Here is a 5,927-nt window from a genome sequence, read left to right on the forward strand (position 1 = left end):
ACTCAGCCTCCTAGGTCTCACATTAAAGAGCCCCTTAGATAGTATTAGGCTGAGGCGCCTGGGTGGGTGGAGAGTTGGTCCAGAGTCTAGTGTGTGAAGACAGCATCGCCATAAGGCGCCGGCTTGCTAAGGCTTATTTCTGTCTAGGATGCCATGATATTCACGGGCCCTGGGACAAATCAATGGCTGTCACAGGAGTCATGGGCTCTTGTTTTGTCTCTTGCTTCACCCGCTTTCCTGGCAGCCCTGGGCCTCAGATGGGGGCAAGTTTAATATTACAGGCAAAGGTCATTTTCAACTAAGGAACTCTCATGGTTCCTGGGCAACACCAGAGACTACCAACCCGTCGTGGCCACGCAATCCCCCTTTCCTGCAGCAAGCTCATGGAGAGAGGTGGACCCACGAGGCTGGGAATCAGCTCACCGGTGGTCTGAGCCGAGATGTGAGCCCAGACTCTCAAGTACTCGGACTCCAGCAGCCACGCCAGCCCCGGGGGTGGTGCTCAGGGGACACTTCTTGGTCATTCCAGAGATAGACTGGGCCCTGGCTCTAGTTTGAGTACCTTGATCAATTTAGGTTCTTCTCTGCTGTGCACAGAAAACATGAAGAGACTGAAAATGCAGTAAAAATGTCTGTTCTGCAGATGATTAATCCAGACGGGAACACGGGGCGTTCGCACTGCAAGCTGAGTACACACGGGGAGGGCGAGGTGTGAGCTGAAACAGGACCTTTCTCAGGTGTTTGAAAGAATGACCAGCGAGACTGGGGAGAGGAGGGCACGTGCTAGTGGACAGAACGGCCGCATCATGCACAGGCTGGGGACAGCCCAACTGTAAGAGAACAAAGCAGAGCCCGGAGGACATGAAGGCAGGAGGCCAGCAGGAAACCTGCAGGTCTCCCCCACGGCCGGCGACGCTGAGTCAGGGCGAAGCACAGGCCCTGGCGCAGGCCTGGGTGGATCAGGAGCTTTAAGCTAGTTAGGGCACGATGCCAGGAAACAACCTTGGCCGGAGGGATGGGTCATCTTCTGACATTGTTGTGCTTCTGGCTGCTGCGGCCGCCAGCCTTTTAGAGAGGGAGAGCGGAGCAGGGACCCACGGTGCACGCTGCTAGGGAGCACCCTAGAGCACACGTGTGCACATGGGGGCTTGAGGGGGTGGAGGGACGTAGGCAGTGAGGTCAGTCACCAGCGAGCTGGGCTTGGGCAAGGGCTGCGAGTGGGCGGCAAGGGGACGAGCGAGTGAGGAAGGCTCGGCGGAAGGCCTGCGGAGTGGCTGGGCGTCACGCTGAGCTGCGGGCCAGGAAAGGTGGCCAAGGGCACACGCTCGTTGCCGTTCTTCTCAGGCTCACGTCACCTCTCCTCAGGCAACGGCTAAAGCCTCAGGGATGGTCGAGCTGCGGGACCAAGCCAAACCCTGCCTCTCAGTGGGGTTGCTGGGAACAAATACTTAGAGTCTGTGCAGCCAAGAGAAACTTTCATTAATTCAAACAGGCATACATTTGCCTGCTTACTTACTTCACAAGTGTTATCAGCTGAGTTCCCCCAATGGGGTGGATTGACACAGCCTATTTTCCTGGTTGGTGGAATCGCCGTGAACCACAAACAGTAATTTTCCTTCCGTTTAAGCACAGCAGCCAGCAGGAAGGGGCCAAGGGTGGGGTGGAGGCCGGCGAGGAAGCAGATGAGCGGCCGAACGAAGGGGCGCCGGGGCAGGGGCCTCACCCACCCTTCTCAGTGCTGCACTCTGGCCCCCCCCGCTCTTACAGCCCTGCACCCACACCCTTCCCTGGTGTCCGCCGCTCCAGCGGCCACGGCAGCTCGCTGAGCCATCCCGCCGCCGTGGGACCCGGCGACACCACCGCCCGGGCTCGGCTAACTGCTGCACGCTCAGGCCGCCTTGTCCCCACGCCCGCCCGGTAAGTAGGCACTGTCTTTACCTCTTTTAGACAGATAAGGAAGTTGGGGTCTAGAGAGCTTAAAAAGAAGCCCAGAGTGAGGCGGTTACGTGTTCCCCGCGCTGTGTCCGGTTTCTCTGTCCGCAGAGGGGCTGCACTGGCAGGAGGTCAGCCTGAAGGGGGGCGAGGGTGCCTCAGTGTCCTGGGGCTGCTGGACACGGCACCACCAGCCCGCGGCTTCGAGCGACAGTTCGTTGTCTCACAGCACCACGGGCAGAAACGGAGGTGCGGGTGCTGGTGGGGCCACAGCCCAGGGGAGGGGAGGGGACCCTCTTCTGGCTTCTGGTGGTTCCTTGGCTCAGGGTGTGTCTGTGTCCACATTTCCCCTTTCCCGAGGACACCAGCCACACTGACTAGGGGCCACCCTACCCTAGTATGACAGCCTGTTAGCATGTTACTGATTGCATCTGCGGTGACCCTGTTTCCAGAGAAGCTCGCATTCTGAGGCCCTGAGGGTAGAACTTGAATCCACGACTTTTGGAAGACACAGCTCACCGGTACCAGAGCTGCTGGGTAAGATGACTCTCAGCTATTTTGTGGCCTATTTCTCTCCACTCCCAGCAGAACCACACACATCTTCCTACTACCCGTGTGGGTGGGGGGCAGGGAGGGGTGCAAATAGGGAGTGAAAGGGGGTTGAGGAGGCTGGAGTAATTCCCGTCTCCTACCTCTGGCCTCACCGATCCTCAGGCTGTGTCCATTTGTCCTGAAGGGACTACAGGGGACTCCCTCAAGACCCATGTGTCCTCTGTGTATACAGGTGGCTTCTCCTTCATTACATGCAAACACCCGATGAGCAGCTTCATGCCCAGTATTTTGAAACTTCCATTAAAGGAGAAGTCATGACCAGGTGAGTGTGACTCAGTGGTTAGAGCATCGGCCCGAGCACTGAAAGGTGGCGGGTTTGATTCCCATCAGGGCACATATCCAGGTTGCAGGTCCCATCCCCAGTCCGGGTGCGTGCTGGAGGCAATCAGTTGATGTTTCTCTCTCATATCGATGTTTTTCGCTCACTTTCCCTTTCTCTCTAAAGTCAATAAAAACATTTTTTAAAAAAGTGAAGTCTATTTTTGACCCCTTGAATCTGACCTTGTGACTTTTAAAATTTATCTTTATTGTTGAAAGTATTACAAATGTCCTCTTTTTCCCCCCATTGAGCCCCTCCACCCCACACCCTCTCCCTAGGCCTTCACCACACTATTGTTTGTGTCCATGGATTATGAATATATGCATATAAGTTCTTTGGTTAATCTCTTCCCACCCACCCCTCCACCCCCACTTTCCCTCTGAGATCCCTCAGTCTGCTCCATGCTTCTGTGTCTCTGGATCTATTTTATTCATCAGTTTATTTTGTTCCTTACATTCCACATATGAGTGAGATCATGTGACACTTGTCTTTCTCTGACTGGCTTGTTTCACTTAGCATAATACTCTCCAGGTCCCTCCATGCTGTCTCAAAGAGTAAGAGATCCCTCTTTTTTCTAGCTGCATAGTATTCCACGGTGTAAATGTCCCACAGTTTTTTATCCACTTATCTACTGATGGGCACTTGAGGTGTTTCCAGATCTTGGTTATTGTAAATTGTGCTGTTATGAACATAGGGGTGCATAGATTCTTTATGATTAGTGTTTTGAGTTTCTTAGATATATTCCTAGAAGTAGGATCACTGGGTCAAATGACAGTTCATAAATCCATCTGATCTAGTGTGTCATTTAGAGTCACTGTTTCCTTGTTGATTTTTTTTGGTCTGGAAGACTTATCCAGTTAAGTCAGTGGAGTATTAAAGCCCCTACTATGACTGTGTTGTTGTCGATTTCTCCCTTAAAGTCCTCCAGTTAAAAAAAAAAACATATTTAGGTGCTCCTATATTGGGTGCATATATGCTTAGCAGGGTTACATCCTCTTGATGGATCAATCCCTTTAGTAGTAAATAGAGTGATGGTGGCATGGAGAAGAGAATTAACCAAAACTTAGGAGTCAGACAGGATTTCCCAGAGCAAGAGACCCTTGAACTGAGACGTGAAAGTGAATAAGAATTAGCCAGGGAAAGTTTGGGAAAGGCTCCTCTCCTCTGGTGAGCTGCTTAGGGGATGGTGGACTATCCGTTCAGTGTTCCTAGACCCACCCTCTCCCTAGCCCCAAGCAGGTGAGCAAATGAACAAACCAATTGCTACACAGAAGGCTTTAGACTTCATTGAAATTTTCAAATATCCAGGACAATATTAACCATACTTTTTATTAATACTACAGGCCCAGATTTGCTCATGGCCTGCCAGCAGTGTTTGAAGAAACCAGAGGATACAGACAGTGCTTTATTTAAACCCCCTTTGCTTCCATTTTGTCAGCTTTAAGCACTTTCCTGCCATGTTCATTTTGATCTTCCTTGAAGATGTAAAAATAGGCACCTCTCTAAGCTTCTCCCAGGGGGCCTTTGGTCCTTCACCCCTGTGTGCTTTCCTGTTTTAGGGACAGAATGAGCCTGCATGGAGCTGAGCCTACAATGCATTGAAGAAGGGTAATACTTTGCAAGGGTTCAAAATGGGAAGGCCTGGGGGGGTGGTCAAAGATGGGAAAAAAGGGGACAGCTGTAATACTTTCAACAAGAAAGATAAATTTTTTAAAAAGGGAGATCTGTGATGCAGAAACGTAAACAGAAATGTGCCAATATTCAGCAATGAATGAGCAACCAATTTATGAACCTTTTTGGTATGCAGGAGAGAAAGCAGCTACAGGGCCTCTTATTTTAACTAAAGAAAGCAACCCTATGAAATATAAAAAAACTAATTTAACCTACAGGCTCCATCTGTGTAATTTATATCTCACATTTGATAGAGTGACAAGTCAAGAGAGAAAGAATAAAAGATACAGACACATATGCATGGCCATCTAATTCTATACACCTGTCTTTTACATCCCTCCTTTTATAGAAAAGAAACTGAGACCAGGAGAAATGAAGTGTGCTCAGATTCAGAGAGCAAAATGTATCTGGGGTGACAAGTCCATTTATTATCTTGATTGTGGTGATGGTTTCAAAGTGCATACATATGTTAAAGCTTATTGAATTACACACTTTGTGTGCAGTTTATTATATGTCAAGTATGCCCAATAAAGCTTTCTTTAAAAAAAGAATAAAGGAAAAATGAAATTTTGCATGGGAAAGTAACACTACTGGACTGTAATTTTGAAAACTGTAGAATGTGAGACAGACGCCTTCTTCAGTAAATTAATTACTAAGAAAAACAAAGAGGAAAAGAGAACCCATAAGTCAGAAGAGACGTGAGGAACAGATCCATCAAATACAATGTGTAGATTTGTTTGGATCCAGATTCAAACAACTCAACTGTAAAATAACATTTTTGAGGATATCAGAAAAATTTATATACTTACTCCATAACTGATGATAGTATGTGATTAGTGTTTTTATTAAGTGTGATAATGGCACTGTGGTTTTGATTACAAAAAAATTAAAAGGTGCTTATTCTTTAGATAGAGACGGAAATACCTACAGGTGAAGTATTAGGATGTCTATTATTTGCTTTAAAATAATCTGATGGAGAGATTTGAAATGTTAAGATGGGGGACACCTGGAATACTCTCGACAATAAATATTTTTTAAAAAGAAATAAATGTTAAGAAATTGTATGCAATTCTTACTATAATAACAATGGCATATTTCTTAAATCTAGAACAAATATTCCAAAAATTTATATGGAACCCAAAAGACCCCAAATAGCTGCAGCAATATTGAGAAAGAATAATAAAGTTGGAAGGATCACAATACCTGATATCAAACTATAGTACAAAGCCACTGTAATCAGAATGGCTGGACCTGGCACAAGAATAAGCATATAGATCAATGGAACAGAGTAGAGACCCCAGAAATCGACCCAACCCATTACTCTCAATTAATACTTGACAAAGGAGGCAAGAACATATAATGGAGTAAAGACAGTCTCCTCAATAAATGGTGC

General features: G+C 47.7%; 1 long non-coding RNA gene across 2 annotated transcripts; it reads left to right on the forward strand.

Moving 5' to 3' along the window:
• Positions 1-1,628: 1,628 nt before the first annotated feature.
• LOC308566405 lies at positions 1,629-5,586 on the forward strand. Of its 2 annotated transcripts, none has more exons than XR_014000151.1 (4): positions 1,629-1,917; positions 2,385-2,469; positions 2,717-2,806; positions 4,884-5,586. It is a non-coding gene; the product is annotated as an uncharacterized lncRNA (long non-coding RNA). The 2 variants fall into 2 exon arrangements; XR_014000152.1 differs by having other exon boundaries at positions 1,648-1,917; positions 4,207-5,569.
• The last annotated feature ends 341 nt before the right edge of the window (positions 5,587-5,927 follow it).

Source organism: Miniopterus schreibersii (assembly GCF_964146895.1).
Source record: "Miniopterus schreibersii genome assembly, chromosome: 13".
Taxonomy (NCBI): domain Eukaryota; kingdom Metazoa; phylum Chordata; class Mammalia; order Chiroptera; family Miniopteridae; genus Miniopterus; species Miniopterus schreibersii.